Source organism: Lycorma delicatula, chromosome 5 (assembly GCF_047948215.1).
Source record: "Lycorma delicatula isolate Av1 chromosome 5, ASM4794821v1, whole genome shotgun sequence".
NCBI lineage: Eukaryota > Metazoa > Arthropoda > Insecta > Hemiptera > Fulgoridae > Lycorma > Lycorma delicatula.
In genome coordinates, this window is record NC_134459.1 from 20,869,003 (window position 1) to 20,889,238 (window position 20,236).

Genomic DNA, 20,236 nt, shown 5'->3' on the forward strand with positions numbered 1-20,236 from the left:
TTGAAATGATGTTTAATAAAAGTTTCATATATATATATATATATATATATATATACTAACGGACCCGACAGACGTTGTCCTGACGCGACATTATTCTGTAATAAATGCACACACATAAATATAAGTAACTTAATTAAGCTAAAATTAGCAGGAATGTGTTCTAAATTTCATTAAAATGACTATTAATATGATATTATCAGTTTGTGATTGTTGTATTATTGTAATGGGTTTATCAAATAATTATGTGTAGTATGGTTAATATTTATTTTCACTAAATATCGAGATGTCCGATGAAAATTGATATAAATTTACTACTAATTAGTTACTACTAATTTTCACTTAACATCATTCTAAAAAAGTACCTCCTACATATATATTTTTTTTATTTAATAATTTTGATGTTTCATAACCATGTAACAGCTTAATTAATCAATTATTAAAAAAATTAAAGCACTGTAAAAAAGCAACGTAGTTAAAATTTTAGTAGAAATTTTTATCATTTTTCTCATTCTTTATTTTAACATCTATTTTACCAAATTTTAGATAATTGTAAATTATAAATAATTTTAGAAAAAAACTTTTTATAAAATTAATCAGCTAAAACATTATAAATTCAATTTTTTAAATATACTTTAAACTATATTATAAGTAACTTATATTTTAATTTTATAAATGTTATAATTTATTTTACAAACTTAAATTTTTATTTTCAAAGAGCTGTTCAATACTTCATAAGTTGCATAGAATCAAATGAGAACCGACAATTTAAATTTGTAGGTTAACGTGATTGTTATTGAATGCACATGTATACATCATTAAAATTCATGAAAAATCATGTAAAATACTCACTTCAATACTGCACCTTACAAATTTGCACAATGTACATTTTTTAATTAAACTTTAAAACGTTATTTCAATAAATAATAATATAATATAATATTCTCAATAAGCGCGCAATTCTAGCAGACTCGGCAATGCATCGCTATTGCTAGATCTGAGTATACATACATATTAAATGACAACAATTGAAAGTTTCATAAAACCTTAAAAAACTGAACATTAGCAATTTAACAAAATTTAACCTTTCACTTTATAAAAGTCAGAATGTAAATAAATCCAAACGGCAAAACAACAGCACTACCTATCGGATTTAATTCACACCACTCTCTAATCACAGTATTCGGTGGAAAATAATGTTTTAACGAAAAGTGTTGTTGTGGCTGCAAAATCATTACAATTAATACTGAACATTAAGAAACTTACAAAACATTACGGAACCTTATAAAATTTCACCTTTAACTTTATAAAATTCAGAATGTAAATAAATCCAATTGTCAGAACAGCACTACCTATCGGATTTAATTCAAACTATTCTCTAAATACTAATTTTAATGTAAGAACAACACTAAGCTACGATGCAAGTAACTGATATGCGAAAAAGCAACAAAATAAAAAATTCCTAGAATCTGATCGCAGCACCAACTACCGGGTTTGACTGATTAATCAAAAATTAAAAAAAAAACTTCTAAAACGCGATCGCAGCTCTCCCTACTAGACGCCCACGCTGCCTACCGGACCCAATTGTGAACCTTAACCATCCCAAGATCAACAACACATAAATAAATTTAAAAAACATTTTCACTTCACAATACTGTACCTTACAAATTTGCACCATGTATATTTTTTAATTACACTTTAAAATTGTTTGACAGCGGCCATCTTTCATTGATCTGATTGGTTTTCCTTTGTTTACATTTCTATCTGATTTATTAGCCTCTTATTTATTAAAAAACTGTTTTCTCGCGATTTTTTGTAACACAATAATAACACAAAATTACGAAATATTTTTCTCAATTTGATCGCAGCACCAACTGTCGGGACAAACTAAAATTAAAATAGAATATTATTGAATATTCGATACTGCGATGGTAGCGCAGTCTGCCGGATCCAATTTGAAACATTCCAAAATCAACAACTACTTATAAATAAAAAATTAATTACAAAAACATATTCCGGTGGACCAAATTGTGAATCTAAATCATTCTCGAATCCCTTTGAACACACAAAAAATTTCATCAAAATCAGTCCAGCCGTTTAGGAGGAGTTCAGTGACATACACTCGCACACAAGAAATATATATATTACTAATATATAAAGATATATATTAGTAACTTAATTTTTATAAATTCTTAGTACTATTTATTTTTAAAGTCGGTTTTTATTTTTATTTTTTATAAATGATTTTATTTATTAATTATTATATTAACAGTTTTTCGTAGTTATTTCAGTAAATTTGTATAAGGAGTTTGTCAACGTTTTTTCTTCGTTAATATAAGCTAAAATTTCCATTGCAAATGAAAAATAAACACTATTCATTTAAAAAGGAGTTAATTAAATTTTCAGGAATGGTCAATTTTTGAAGATCCTAAAATTATTTTGTGCTCCTGTTATTTACAAATAGTCATTAACGTAAATGATTACTTGATTCTGTCCAGAATCGTACCCAAAAAGTTTAGCAGAATTAGACTGAGGTAAATTTCTTTTACCGTTTTAATAAGGAATGTTATTAAAAATTGTAAGCAAAGATAAATATCATGTTACTAAAAACCACTATATCATAAAAAAAAATTTTTCGTTTAATTTTCTTTAATTTAGTATATTTCTAAAAAAAATAAAATAAAACGTGTAAAGTTTTACCACTAACTGTAAGAAAATAATATTATTGTAGTTGATAAAGTTAATTCTAAATAAACTTATAAACTTTCATAATCAATATACTTTTTATTGTAATGGTAATTTTATGTATCTCTGTACAAAACATTCGTAAAAGCTAAATATTATTTAAGGGTTTGATTTTTAATTATGAAAAATCTCAAATAAATCCTTTCCAGAAGTCAAATCTTAGCAGTAGTTCCTGCTAACGAACTTCAGTTTTATTGGTATTTTTTTTTTTTTTGTCTTCAGTCATTTGACTGGTTTGATGCAGCTCTCCAAGATTCCCTATCTAGTGCTAGTCGTTTCATTTCAGTATACCCTCTACATCCTACATCCCTAACAATTTGTTTTACATATTCCAAACGTGGCCTGCCTACACAATTTTTTCCTTCTACCAGTCCTTCCAATATTAAAGCGACTATTCCAGGATGCCTTAGTATGTGGCCTATAAGTCTGTCTCTTCTTTTAACTATATTTTTCCAAATGCTTCTTTCTTCATCTGTTTGCCGCAATACCTCTTCATTTGTCACTTTATCCGTCTGATTTTTAACATTCTCCTATAGCACCACATTTCAAAAGCTTCTAATCTTTTCTTCTCAGATACGCCGATCGTCCAAGTTTCACTTCCACATAAAGCGACACTCCAAACATACACTTTCAAAAATCTTTTCCTGACATTTAAATTAATTTTTGATGTAAACAAATTATATTTCTTACTGAAGGCTCGTTTAGCTTGTGCTATTCGGCATTTTACATCGCTCCTGCTTCGTCCATCTTTAGTAATTCTACTTCCCAAATAACAAAATTCTTCTACCTCCATAATCTTTTCTCCTCCTATTTTCACATTCAGTGGTCCAACTTTGTTATTTCTACTACATTTCATTACTTTTGTTTTCTTCTTGTTTATTTTCATGCGATAGTTCTTGCGTAGGACTTCATCTATGCCGTTCATTGTTTCTTCTAAATCCTTTTTACTCTCGGCTAGAATTACTATATCATCAGCAAATCGTAGCATCTTTATCTTTTCACCTTGTACTGTTAATCCGAATCTAAATTGTTTTTTTACATCATTAACTGCTAGTTCCATGTAAAGATTAAAAAGTAACGGAGATAGGGAACATCCTTTTCGGACTCTCTTTCTTATTACGGCTTCTTTCTTATGTTCTTCAATTGTTACTGTTGCTGTTTGGTTCCTGTACATGTAAGCAATTTTTCTTCTATCTCTGTATTTGAACCCTAATTTTTTTTAAATGCTGAACATTTCATTCCAGTCTACGTTATCGAATGCCTTTTCTAGGCCTATAAACGCCATTTTTATTGGTAATAAAACTAATAATATTTATGAAACATATCGTTATTTATCTTTAATTATTCAATAGTATCGTGAAATATTTCATTATTTATTACGAAATATTCATTATGTTTCTTTTTTTGCACTTACTATATTCTATGTATCGTACTACTATATTCATAAATATGTAAACACGTATTATTTTCGAAATGAATATGCAAACATTTTTCAACGCTCATCTGATATATTAAAAAATCCATTCAAGGAAAGGAAAAAATACTAATTTATTCATTATTTTAACATGCATGATTTAACGTTGCATATCACTAATTGTTTTATGAACATAGATTATATATTCTGTTACAATAGATGACAGTTTAAATGCGTAAAATCAATATTATGTTACACCACAAGGCAAAATTTCTTCCTATAAAAAATCCCTCCATATTAACTCCTTAAATCACAAATTATAATTATTTATAAATAAATGTAAAGTAAATACGTCATTATTGTTTAAGTTTACAGCCATCATATTTATTTATTTTATTGTAATAATATCATACAGCGAAGGATTAAAAAATAATTTATTATATTAACTTTCTACTTTCCCGTCTAGATAGCGCTGTAGCTCTAGAAGGGAAAGTGTTGTAATCGGTCCAAGTTGGGCATATGCGGTTTTCCCTTGATTTTGACGTTTTGATACCTTAGGAACACAAAAAAACGGATGGAAATTTTCCGGATGTTAATGTTCGTATGTACGACGTGTGTTCGATGTTGGCCACTAAATCATCTTATGGACCGATTTTGACCGTACTTGGTCACCTTACTTCTATATACCGGCACTGATGTCATAAAATTTTCAACTTAAAAGATCAAGGGTGGTGAGGTGAAATTTCGCCTAATTAAGGTCATATTTTTCTTAGAAAGATTTGTTAACAATTAAAAAATGATATTATTTGCCAAATCGCGCATCCACCCCAAAATAATGCTCTAAACTACTGCTATGATGCAACGTCACTGGTGAGCGGTAGAATTAAATAAATGAAAAATATTTGAAGTGTAAAAAAGTAATTCGGTTTGGCCGGGTCTCAAACTCTATCGTACATGGACTCGGTATCTGGTGCGTTAAGTCTCGCGGCTACGCCAGTTTGTCGACCATACAAGAAAAATTTGTTCTAAGTAGTGAAATTACATTAGTTTAGTTATTGCCGACCGTCGCCGCTAATACCGCTACACCCGTGCGAATTAAATACGGTATGCGCGCGCGCTTTAATTAAAATCATTCAATTAAATAAACGAAAAAATATTATATTTAATAAAATTATAAATATTATAAATTCACTTGTGTGTGAATGTGTGCGTAACCCGTACATCAGAAACAACCCACAAATGTAGGATTTTCAACTGAAAGTCCTACAACCGTGTTGTCACATTTTTTAGATTGTATTATTGTGCATGAGGATACATTTCAGTTTAATAGGAATATTTCAGATTAATAGGAATATTTTCTTTCTTTTTTAATTTTACCCGGAAAATATAATTAACTTTATAGAAATAATGGAAGCAAAATTAGGCAGTCAGCCGTATAAATAGTCTTAAATAAACGGAGTTTTTTGAATAATTAAAATATTCACTAAAATTGATTTTAAATAATCTAAAATCGGGATTTATTTTTTTTCGATTTTCGATTTAAAAAAAAAATTGAGAGCTCCCCATCAGAGGCGGGGGATTAAGCTAATTTAGTAATTTTGTTATTTAAAAAAAATACGTTTTCAAAATTAATAATTTGAAATTGCAAAAAAAAATTTTTCATTTTAGAAGTTTCACCCTCTAGGGAGGATAAAATCAATTTTTGAGAAAATAAAACCCCTACGTGATGATAATAAATTTTTTTTTTTAATTTATTTTTTTTGTTAAAAATACAAAGATTCAGCCGTAATTCTAAATAAATAAAGTTGTAATTTTCTAGGAAGGGGTGAATGTCTCTAACTAATTCTTTTTTTTAAAGAAATACTGAAGCGTAAGGATTATCAAATAATTAAGATTTTTACATTTTCAATTCAATGGGTAACATGAGAGATGGGTTTTTTTACCTTTTTTAAAAATTAAAACAATACTTTTGGTTACTACACTCTGGAGTGGGATGGCCAAAAAAAAATTGTAGTGGTTTGAAGGCATATTGATATAGAAAACATAGATACAAAAACTACAAACATCTCCTTTTCTAAACCAAGATGTAGCTAAAAAAAAAGTAGAGCGAGTTTTTGGGGTGCCCAACGGGTTGGTCTACTGGTGAACTCGTCATTGCAAATTAGCTGATTTCGAAGTCGAGAGTTCTAAAATTCAAATCCTAGTAGAGGCTTTAAATACTATTTTTATTCGGATTTGAATACTACATCGTGAATGTCGTGTTAATTTGATGGTTTATTTTTTTTTTGTTCTTTGATGGTTGGATTTCAATTAACCACGTGTCAGGAATAGTCGATCTGAGACTGTACAAGACTACACTTCACTTACATCCACAGTCCACTTACATTTCATACACAGCATCCTCATTCATCCTCTGAAGTAATACTAAACGGTGGTTCCGGAGGCTAAAAAGAAAAAGATTTTTAGGGAGGGATGAATATTAAATAAAAATTCTGGTAATTTGTGATCTTGGAAAAAATACTTTAACTTTATTAGGAAATTATTTTTATACTAAATTGCCCCAGTAAAGATTTGAAAATTTATTTCGGCCAAATACCCCTGTCGAAAGGTGGTATCGATTCTTTTAATAAATTAAATCTTTGAGTTCTTGTGGTTATAATTGTTCTATTGTAACTGTAAATATCATTTCTATGTATAACATTAATAACGAGATTTAACTAATACTTGACGATACATTTTAGCTATCTCAGAAGTAACGACGTAATTATGGATTCCGAATCTAAGCAATATGGAAATTACATCTTGTTAAACTATAGGTCCAACTAAAAGAGTATCGTTGAGGGATAAACTGTTAATGGTTTACGCTGAACCTTTCAAAAACAACTCGAATTTTGGTAGTTAAACTTGATTGTTTAAATACTGGAGGTAAATAACACACACTTGATTTTTTAATTAACAAATTATCGGAGGTGAGTAGTGAGATATGACCTAAATTTAAATATTTCTATATGTAAACGGAATAGGCTTTTTTAAGGTTGAAATTGTTGCTTAGCTTTCTTTCTAAAGATAAAAATCTATTTTTAGCGTTGACGAAGGAATCACCTAATTAAATGTTATTAACCTTGCTTGGTAACGATACGAAAAATTTGTCCTGATTGTCTCGAGTAGTGTTGGTTTGAAAATGCTTTTCACATGTTGAGCGATCATTACATGAGGTATCAGTATTAATTTCTTCGAGTTTCCAGAAATTCTCTAATATAGTAGATAGATTTTTATTAATGTTTCGTACAAGAAAAAATGCGACATTATTGTTGCCCTCAATGTTATTAGGAAGGCGACCACTAATTATTCATCCTAATTTAGTTTCCTGTTTAATAGGATATCTGTATTACGAATGAATTTCCCTGGCAGACTCAAGTAATATTGAGCTCCTATCAGGATGTCAATGTTATTTGAAACTGAGATTAGCCAGAAATATATTATGAGGTATTTGAAATGAGAAATGTCAAATGCAGATGAAGAGAGGCTGTCAGTAATATCTGGTAAAACAGCGCAATTTACCTTGAACGAAAAGTTTTTTTAACGTGAGTGCAATGTAAGTGTAGCACTATATTTGAATTGTACTAATGGATTATTTATGCCTGGAATGGGTAGATTATTTTTATTAAATTGAAGACCTAATTTGCAGGCAAAACTACATGTACAAAAATTTGCTTGTGAACCAGAATCTAATAGTAATCTACATGGATATGTATTACCATGTATATCAGTTGTATTAAATACAGCTGTTGAAAGAATTACATTTTCATTTTACTCATTTTTAAATAACAGTAGGTTATACTTTCAGGCTTATTGTCACCTACCTTAAAACGATTAATTTTGTCTATATGAATGAGTGTATTGTTTTTCTTACCACAAATGTTGCATTGACCCTTTGAACAACATTGAATAGAATGGCCTTTACATAATCAACTGAAACAACAATTATTATTTGCCAAAAAAATTTTACGATTATCTATGGACAATTTTAAAAATTCCTTACATTGATATATATAATGATTTCATTTACAAAATGAACATTGGATTTTTTATAATAAATTACATTATATGTTTTGTATTAACAGGATTTAAATTACAATTAAAACGTTTGGTTAAAGATCTGGTTGAATTTTTACGATGTTGTTCCTTGGGTCCATTTTCTGTATTTATTTGCGTGTTTGAAGCGAATGAGTTAATATTTTCTAAAAGTTGTCATCTGGAATTTAGAAATTCTATAAAATCTTCAAAAGTGGGAAATCTTTGATTTGACAACCTTTCTTTCATAGTCTTAAAGATTGCAGTCCAATTTTGATATTAGAAATTGAACGACAATAAATTCGTATGTGTTAAAAGGAAGTTGAATAGCTATAAGCGAGTTCACATTTGAGCAAATTTCATTAATAAAATTTGATAAAGTATTTACAGATTCTATTTTTATAGAATCTGATTTTAAAATGCGTTCATCATTGCGAAAAACAATTATATATTATTTTCAAACCACACCTTTAGTAATTCTAGAGCAGCAAGACAATTTTAATTTGTTATTGGGAAATCTTTAATAATAGCTAGGAGCTTCATTCCTTAAAGAAGAATGTAGATAGTGTAATTTTTGAATGTTAGTTAAATCATCTCTATTATGTATTAAATCAATAAATATATATAATGCTACCATTCTAAGACATTGCCTTTAAATATGGGTATATTTATATTAAATTTTGTATTTAATATATTAAATATTTTATATTTAATATAAAATTTATAATATAAATTTATAATATTTAATTATATTTATTAAAATATTTAATAATTAATTAAGTTTGTTTAAATGATGTGTTTGTACTAACTTCTTGGTAGATGATTTTCGATTGGTAATATTTATTAAATTTTGCAATTTGCATTCTATATTACACAAGTTTCCTCGACTTGTTCACGATCCAATGATAAAACATAATCATCAAAATTTAATTCAAGTTTTGATTGAATGATGTTATATTTGCCTTGTAAATTAAGAAGATCTCTAACTTAATTTGTAAGACGTGACTGTCACCTTGTGAAGAAAGAAATTTGTAAGTAAATCCAGCAATTCTAGTTATAGAGGCCTTTATTGACCCTCTTTTATTAATTGTTCCTTTTTTATAATAGTAATTTAAATTAATGTCAGTTATTGATAATGTAAATTAAATGTGAAATAAATTAAATGATACTACAATAATGATGATACAATGTAAAGCAAATTAAAAAATATGATACGTAAATGATGTTATAGAATTAGACGCTCTGAGACCTTTTATGCCAAAGATTATTGAACATGAAGATTCCTGAATGATGTTTCTTCAAATTGTAGATTTATATATATCCGCGATCGGAGGACCAGAAAAAATAGGTGTCGAAAGGTGGTGATGATTCTTTTTTTAAATTAAGTCTTTGAGTTCTTGTGATTATAATTATTCTATTGTAATTGTAAATATCATTTATATGTATAACATTAATAACTTGAAAATCTTTATGTAAGTTTATGGTATTAATAAATGTATTGAGTGTGAATAAGACTTGATGAATCCTTACGGACTTGTTGTAGTCTTGTCGAAGACTGAAATAGGACTGCCTGAATGGAATGGAATGCAAAGTTGGCAGGAGTTTCACAAATACTCCCTACAAATCCCAGAACCTGGACAGGTCCCTTGCTGCTGGATGATTCTAGAATCGGGCGTGTTTTAAGGGTTTATTTTTGATGACGGGTCTAAATTTTAAGTTTTATATCTTAAATTTTAAATTTCAATCCGTTTTACCAGCGTTCTCGAAACCATTTTATGGTCCGACCGCGGGAGGCTAGGCTTATGAAACCTGACCTCCCGACGTAATTCCCCTTTAGACCGTCTACTGAAGTCCTTTCGGTGCTAACGCTTCATAGGCTAGCAGGAATACGCCACAACGGGGCACTAACTGTTTGGAGGGAGCAATGCGCCCCCTTCTCCGGAGGGAGTCGCAATTTCTGGTTTGATTGCCTGAATGAAGTGTGGAACTTGCTTATGTACTGTGTACGGAGCCGCTGAATCGTCAGAAGCCGAGTACATCCGAAAGGAGCCGAGTGAAATTCAAAGAGCCGAATGTTGCCGAAGGAGCCGAGGCCATCCGTAAGGAGCTGTGTGAAGTGTACGAAGCCGCTAAATCGTCAGGAGCCGAGTGTAAATCCGACCGAAACCGAAGATCTTTAAATTTTTAAAGTTCTAATTTAAATGAAAATTAATGTTTTAATTAATAGTGAATTTTAAATAACATGAATGAAACCTAAGTCTATACAACCTCCACCCCTTTTTTCCGACTTTTGCAAAAGGTTTAATACATTCTTTTCCCCCTAAGGTAGTACCTGTTGGTAGTACAAAGTTTGAAGAAAATCGGTCGATGGGATACAGAGTTATAATACCAAATATAGGCCAAAAAATATATAAGTACATATACCCACATACGTCCATCTGACAAAAACAGATTTTTTGGAGTTGGAAAGCACTGGAATAAAAATGTCGCTGATTATTTACAATTTATTTACATCTATTTCTTTTTGTTAAAAAACATTTATAGATGTCTCCTTAGGCTGAAAACTTAAAAAAGACCAATTTTTTAGTTTTTTTAAGCGAATTTTCCCGTTACAACAACAATATTTCTATAGCCGTGAAATTAAAAAAAGAAAATTTAACACAATCTAAGAAAAATGTTAACTTTGTTCAGTGGATAGTTTTATAGATAATTTTAACTAAAAGAAATTTCATTTAAGCAATTATAATCACTTATTTTTAAAAAGATATAAAAAAAAAACTTGTAGTAGGAGAAAAAAGAATAAACAATCAAGTACTCAGATGACCAAGCGGTATTGGCACAATCAGAGGACAAAACTGGTTCAATTCATAATGAAGAGTAGTATAAGAGTAAGAAAAAAATTCAGAATGAAGGTAATCACAAAAAAAAATGAAAATTATTAGTTAGAAAGAAAGCTTCATTTATATAATATATAAGAGAAACATAAAACAGGTACCGTCGTTAAATTATTGGATAGTTTGATGATTTGGAACGTAGACTTTACGAAGAAAAAAAGAAGCAGAATATACAAAGGGAAAAGAACTTTTGAAAAAAATGTAAATTTTATTGATAAGAAGGATCCCAATTAAACTGAGAAATTCGTATGAAAACCATGGATATTTATAGAAAAGTAATAATCGAGTAATTTTTAGATTTGTGTGTTGAGATATATAGAGAATTCAGAATGGATAGACAAAATACAAAGATTTAAAAAAAGGAGAGAAGCGAAAATGATAACCATAAAAATAAAAACTTGTTGGTTGAGGAATATCTTAAATGAAAATTATTTTTTACCGAAGGATAATAAAAGGATAAGAGGTAGACGAAGAAGAAGGATTGGGATACTTACGAAATTAGTAAGCGAAAAGCTACAAGCAAATAAAGGAAGATGATAAGAAAGGAACAAGAAAGAGGGAAGAATTATCGACAAAATTTTTTTTTTTTACTTTTAAGGCCGCAAAGGACCACTTTAGTCACAATAATTCAAGTCTTTTTTGCCGATCTTTTGGTCTTTAAGTTCTTACCTTTTACTTTCTCCCAATATTTAGTCATTCTTAGTGATCTTGCTTTACGATCCTCTTCTGAATAAACCCTTTTTGTATAATTAAAAGTTCTTACTTTAAAGTTGGTATTCGGATCTTTAATAACAAATTTTAATTTTTCGGATTTATTAAGTAAATCTTCGTAAATCAAATTAAATTCTTGCATGTCTTCTTTAATCCATAATGGCGGATTTTTTAAAGACCAAAATCGATCGATAATTCTCTTAGTAATCCTATCTTGCGGTAATGTTAACAAGTGTGCACATAAAGAAATTCGCTTCTTTTTCATAGTATCAATTCAGGATTCCAAGTTTTCGTACAGAAATTTATTAGGTAATAATCTGTACTGATTTTCGTGTTTATATTTTTTGTTTATGCAGGTACTAAGAATCCTGCGTTCAACTTTAAGCAAAGGTTCAGTCCTGTTTTTCTGATTTAATCTAAATAAAGTGTCACTCGCGTAAATAATTACTGGTTTAACCACAGATTTGTAATGTCTAATTTTAGTGTTAATCGAGAGCGATTTTTAGTTGTATTTTTGGTTACTGTAGCACTTTAAATAATTTATTGTCTTTCAGTCCAATTTTGTTTTTCGTTACAATTACTAGTAATTTTATATAAATTTTTAAATAAAAATTTATTTTATATATACAGGTTGTACCTAAAATGGTAGGCTGGCTATGCATTTTCGAATTCTACGTGTCAAAATGAACAACATTTTCTATGAAAAATAATTAACATAAAATATACACACAGAGTACATCACGAAGTTCTCTCGCGACTTTCATACCTATTCTACTCGTAAAAATAAAGGAATACGTCTATATAGATATATATCCTAAAATGCTTCGTTTGCAAGTAACGCTAGTTAAAGATTTTGCTCGGATTTTCGCTACCCCGGTTAAATGATATCATAATGGAATTTTTAGGACGTTAATTAAGGGGCAAAATCAGAAAAATCGAATTGAATAGGTCCCAGAACCGTATCTGCTGTAGTTTTTGGGAAATCTGGGGTAAAAACCAATAAATTGAGGATAAAAAATCCTGTTTTTTAAAGTGCAATAGCTTTATTAAACTGGTAATAATCACATAAAACTTTTAAACAAAATTTGTAGAGAATTTAATTCTGAACAGAATGGTGCAAGTTGAATAAAACAAAGATAAGTAGGAAAAATTCGAATTTTATTTGGAAAAAATTACGTCATAAATTTTCTGTCATAAGCTGTTTATTTATCAACCGATTTTCAAAATTTAGTGTTATTTTGTTCACAATAGGTTATTTAACATTTATGGAAATAAAACGTAGTATGATAAAAATGTGGGTTATACAAATATAAAGGATAAAAATTTTATATGACAACCATTTTTAAATTTGTGAATGTATTTATACTGTAATTTTTATTATCAGCTGAAAAATACATAAATAATTTTATTCAATTTATTTATCCTTGACGCAGGATAAAGAAGCATAACATATCTTGAGCGCTAGCCGCGATTTCATATCATAATAACAGGATGATTATTACTAATTCAAGAATTGAATTATTTGAAATTAATATCAAATTAATTGAATTGAATTGAATTACAGAACTAATTAAAAATACAGTATTTAACTAAATAAAAATATATGATTTTTGTAACTTGACACAGAAAAACAAATTTAAATTGAAAAGTTAAATAAAATAGACAAAAAAAATACATAGAACCAGAATGTAAAATTATTTAAGTTTGCATTGAAATCAAATAAAATCAAATAAAATAAATTCATAATAAAAAATGAGAAATAAATAATTTCATAATAGAGAATACATAACATATGATAAGACTACAAGAAATTCTCATAAGATAAGACAACTGAATAGTGTTATGAATTTAAACATCCTTAGCACTCACTTAAACATTCTCAGTTTTATGTAAGTAGATTTTTTAGTGTTAATACACTAAAGTAATATATTAATTTATTTTTTTGCGTGTTATTAATTATAACAATATGTTAAATTTATTATTAGTGTGGATTATTTTTGTATTTCAATTTGGTAATTTAAAATATTTATTGTGTTTCACCCATTCATCTATTTCTATGATTAAATTACTATTTATTATTTGTACGTTAAAATGATTTTATTATAATTTTTTATTTATTAAACAACTTTGATAAAAATTTATTTACCAAACTTCATTGTGATTACTCAATCCGTTGAGAAATGTGCCCCAAGATTTTAATAATTTATCTAGACAGAGTGACGTGAATTAATTTAATTCAAGACACAATGAGTTTAACAGGAGGCTGCTTGACGGAATTTTATAAATAAATTAAATAGAAATTGCACCGGGTAATTTATTTTTTGTTATTTTTTTGTCTTTTAAGTTAGTGATTTTTTTTTTAGAATAGTTTTGTGGCAAGGATCCCTTTCCCGATAGGTCAAGTGTAGTACTTTAAAGGTTTCAATTCTTCTACTTGCTTTCTATATTAGTTAGATCACTTCGATTCCCTATTTAGAACTGGTACTCATTCGTGGAGGTCAGGATGGTTATAAGGGTGATGTGGAGATCATCCTAAAAAATTATTATTATTATTATTATTATTTAAAGATAGATTGTAAACATCAATTGTAATTTTTTTTTTTTTTTATTAATATTACGATCGCCTATTTAAATGGCTGGTTTTTAAATATGCTTAAAAGAAACGAAAATTTAAACATTAAAAGAACACGTTAATCATTCGTCAAGAAAAATAAAAGTAATAAAAGAAACGCTCTTAAAATATAAGAAAAAAACGGAAGCTTCTTTTTATACTAAAACTGTACGTTTTCCGCCCAACACTTTTATTTTTCTTTCAACCAAGTACTTTACGCATTTATTTCTTTTTGGATTATCAGTTAACCTATTCTTTATTTTAAATATATTTTTATTAATTATTTACTGTTTTTAAATGTTACAAAAGTACGTTTAAATTAAAAAAAAAAAAAACAAAGAAAAGTACTGATTGTAGTTCAGTGAAGAAAAAGGACGCTCGTTACGAATTTTTCTGTATTTATTTGTGGGCAAATAAAACGTTTCTCTCGTTCCGTACTGTAAAACGGAAGAAAACACGCATCCAAAGGAAGCTCATTTTTTCTCCCGTGCAGCTAAGAACCCCCGTTTTGTCAACAATCTTTTGGAGTTTGGGGGCTTTTTATTCAGGTTGTTATTATTGATCAGTGCGTATAGCGTATATTTATGTGTAAATATACGCTATAATAAAAATACTATTCCTCAAGGAATTTAAAACCAGAAAAAGATTACTGGATTCTTAATGGAACAATTTCATCCATTCTCGTAAAATTGTGTAGCTTGTAAAAATAATAAAATGAAATACAATCGTTCAATCAGATTCTAAAACTGGAGGAGTTAAGCTGTAATCAGGTCAGTATTCAAGAAGGAGAAAAAAGTCATCGTAAAGTGTATTGGTCTGTGCTACAACAGAATCCCTTGACTATGGACAATTTACGAGGCGGAACACTGCCTCTTTCTTAATACGTTACATATAGGTCTGCTTTATTGCGAAAAATAAAATCTTGTGAGATAGAATGAGTTTCTAATCTTCTAATTCTTTAAAATTATTTTAACTAATAATTCTTAAGTAATTTTTTCCCATGGAACAGTATTTATTATTTTTAATGATCGTTATTTATTTAATACTTTTCTTCAACTGCGTAAAATTTATTCAGGGGGCTTTTATCATTGTAGTATATATATTTATTTTTAAAAATAAGTTGATATACCATCAACTTTGATTTAAACAAAAAAAAAAAAAAACACAAGAAAACTGAAGAAAATCTGTAAGATTTTAAAGAGAAAATTTCAAAACTAAAACTTACAACAGGTAACACCCTTTCAAACATGCTTACACTCTAACTTCCTTCTTTTATTGGATTTCTCTCTGTTGTAATGCTTTTTCCGTTGTATCGGGTAACCAATTTTCTAAGAAGTAAAAGAGAACTTCAGGGAGGTGAGTTGTGGTGTGGGCTTTTATACAATGCGTAATACAGTAGACCAACAGATCTAAAGCACTTAAAAATCTTAACAAATTGTTTCTTCTAGATGTCTAGGTTCTCCCGTGCGTATATCTGTTAATTCCTACTAATTAGTGTACAACTCATTTATAAATAAATAATTATTATTTATATTTATATTTTATAATAATTATTTTACATCCTTCTCTTTTATCTTAAATCATTTCTTGCTTGAAATTACATATAATTATTAATTTCACCCTCATTAAAAATCACCAACTTGTCTTAGAGGGCGATATTTTATACATACCTAAGAAGGTCTAATCATTAATTCCGTAGTCATGTTGAGATATCTTTTCATCATCTTGAGGTATCATCTTGAAATATAAACTTTTCATTTATAAACACAAAATGGCAGAAAGAAGGAAAACGAAGGGGAAATCGACTTTTTTTCATAGGACGTTTTGTTCATTTTGTTCTGTAGAATCCGAAAATGTATAGCCAACTCACCATTTAGGTTTACCTCTGTCTGTATGTGTGAGTGTGTGTGTGAATGTGACACACACACAAAACACACGCACACAGTGGAATTCCTATAACTCGGATATTCATGGGAATTTAAAAAATCGACTTACGTAAAATTCGAGTTAGAGAAACATACATGTTACGAAATTACAACACATTGTAAATTATTTCGCGTAAAATTTACAGCACTATTTAAGAAAATATTGCATTTTTTCCGTTTACAGTCTTATTATATATAACAGCAATATTATTACATTATATGATTCAGCATTATAAATATAGTATAAAATGGTATCTATGTAGTTAGTAAGTTAACTTACCTAAAGAGTATTAATTACCGCGGAAGACACTAAACAAAATGTAAGATAATAAATATACACGAAAATACTGTACATTAATCACATTTTTCTCACTGATAATTAATTTATTTCACAAAAATTGTTAATGAATGCAAACTACAAAAGATTATAACTTACTCGTAATATGAATAATAAAACATATAATCGTTGTATATAAAACACGTTTTTAGTTTTATATTCAAGGGATTGTGTTATTAAAAGTTTTGCAGATAAATTAAAAACAATATTAAAATTATAAAAATTAAAATAAAAAGTGAAGAATAATTGGTTCTTTCGTAAAAAAAAAAAAAAAAAACAGAATTTAATTAAAATCGATTAAAGTATGTTAATTTAATTCTGATGCAGTGTAGTCGACCACTTTTTCTATATCTGCCGCAGCGGAAACCGATTCTGGTATATCATCTTTTGACTCAACGAATCGTCGAACAGAGTCAATGTTATCCGTAACTCCAATTAAAGATGGGGGCGGTACGCAGGGTAGTTCATCATTGTCGTTACCCGAATCAGTCTTTATGGTGTCATCCTCATTTGCCTTTGCGTTAATCATATTAATTACAATATCTTCGTTAGTAAGGTTTTCGGCTATCAAATTTTCGTCTACAGAAACATAATCCCGAAAAGTTACGTCGCTGGGTACTTTCAAAACATAGCTGATTGCCATTCATTATCATCGTGATCATTATCAGCATCACCATTATTGTTGCTAGAACAAAAATTTTCACTGCTTATTTGTTCAAATTCCAAAAAAAACAACGGGTTGTGGGATTTTCAATCTAGCTCTTTTAAAACAGTTAAAAATTGTTAGGTCAGTCATATCATTCCAAGATTTTTTAACTTCCCATAGACAATGAAGAAGATTAATTTTTGGTAATGTTTCCATTATAATCCTTTTCCTATACATTTTCTTAATATTTTGTATAATGCCTCGATCCATTGGTTGGAGTTTGGAGGTAACATTTGGCGGAAAGGAAATTCCTTTTATCGATAATAATTCCTGAGGAAAAGATTTTGGATACGCCGGGCAGTTGTCAATAAATAGAACAATTTTTCTATATTCGAATGATAATAATGATTCAATTTGAATAAACATTTTTCGAAGATTTCCCTAGTAACCCACATTTTTCTATTGGCTTCGTACAGGATAGGCAAAGATGTAACATTAGCGAAACAATGTGGATTTTTCGATTTACCATTTAAGAGAGGTTTCAACCTTTCTATCCGCGATATGTTCGCATCTAAAAGAACTGTGACGCGGTCTTTACTTTGTCTCCCACCGTGGAATTTATCACTTTTAAAAGTTAAAGTTTTGTCAGGTAAACATTTTTAAAACAGTCTAGTTTCGTCAGCGCTAAAAATGTCCGATTCGTTGCATGTGATCGTAATTTCTTTTAACGTACTGTTTATATACGTATTAGAAACTTCTTCATTTATACTGGTACTTTCACCACAAACATTTTTAAAAATTATTCCACGCTTATCTAAACTTATTAAGCCAACCCACACTAGCTTTGAAATCCGTACGATTAAACTGTCCTCGCAAATTACTCGGCGTAAATTTGGTCTACTGGTAAATAGATTTTGATCGTGACTGTTTTTAAACCTCTCTAAAACAAAATAAGAACACCCTTGTTTAGAGTAGCATGCAAACCTAAGCAGACATAAGAAAACTATGCATACGAGGCGAGATGGTTATAAAGACACATTGACCGACACTTCTACGACAAACGCGTTCCGGTGAATACTGACGCTGATATATAAGACTTCGCTTCTCTCTTTACTGGCCGAGGTATTTGGGATGCGATTTCGAACCGGGCCAGTACCGGAGCGGAACGGTGATCACAATGCACCGGATCTAAATTTCGTTCAGTTGCCCATTTCCCGCCTGCGGAAGAGGCTGCAGAGCCTCGCGATGGATACATAGCAGCTGGAATGGGACACCACGACTAAGAGAAGATCCTTGTATAAGTTTATACGGGATCTGGGGTGATGGTACGCCTCGAGCTCGTTTTTAAGGGCAACGGGTGCCCAGGTGCTCACCAACCATGTTAATTTAAACCAATATCTGGTCGGTTCCGCCTGGCAGCTGATGAGCTGTGCGTCTGCGGGGAGGTCCAGTCAAATGAACATCTGATATTTGACTGCCCTGCTCTTGGGGGGACCTTTCCAACTGGAAAGTTGGAGGTCAAGGGGGAAAAAAATTGGCCACTCACAAGTGGTGAGTCTGTGGCGAGAGCCGCATTGTGGGATCATGTGGGAGTTTCTTGATGCGGTTGCTTTGTACAACCTAAGGTAGTTACCGCACTGCTGTGGGAAGCTAATCTAAAGATAAACATGGCTGACTACCTGCCAATTAAGGCTCCAAACGTTTTAATACGGTGGACAGGTGGTACTTGCTGGTATTCAGCGACCTAGATGTGGCAGCGAATCGCTGCCTCGAGGAAATAAATTATTTAATTTATCAATGTCATATATATATATTTTTAGTAGCTGACGGGGTGGGCCTACCCATTTTAGCAAATATATGACAAGTGAGCGGTTGGGACAAGTAAGCCGGTGGTGTATGGGCACCACGCTTAGTCCGCTCACGCTGTTAGGTAAGCTCTAAGAGATATTTAGGATACTGCCCGTTAAACTTTTCAAAGCTCAGTAGCCGTTTGTGGCACAGACATTTGGTCGTATGCTTAAGGGCGACCAAATGAAAATGCTTAAGTGGCGTGAGAAATGCGAAGCAAACCAATTCCCTCTTTACTGTATAATGTTAATTCTCCTTTATTGTTATCGCATATTACGAAAGTGAGTTATTCTTGTTTCATATTTCTGAACTGAAAATGAAGATCAGTATTATAGTCCTAATGTAAAACGAGTGTTTTTATTTTTTGTAATAAACTAATCAAATTTTTTACTTCGACTTATAGGATTTTTGTTCGAGTTAAAGGGTTTATATTTCCTTATAACGTAATACAATACGTCCGGGAATTAGAATAGATTTCGAATTTTAGAAATTTTCGAGTTATAGGTATTCAAGTTACAGGAATTTGACTGTATATATTAGTGATTATTTATATGTTGATGATTTTCCAAATAGATAAGTAAAAATTAATTGTATCAAACTTGTGCAGTTTTTTACTGCTTAAAAGTAATCTAATATACATAAGGAGTTTTTAAACTAATGCTAAGACACAGTTAAAAAAACTAGAATTACAGTTCCACTTCAAAGAGTTGGCTCTTGTTATATAGAAATTAATTTATTGGTTATCTATTTTGTTTTTATTTTAAAATATTTTACATACTCCTGAAAATATAAAATTAACTTATTAAAAAAAAGTATAAAATTAAAAATTATATACATCTAATTTATAGGAGTAATGATGTATGCAAATTATGAACGATTGTAAATAATTTATTTAATGTACTTCAGTATAGCAGATATATTATTATTGAAGAGTATTTTAGTCAACCCGTATAAAAAAAATCTGAAAATGCAATAAGCTGGAAATAAATATGTAATTTAATTTTCGGAAAATTTAAGTAATTTTTAAAAAAATT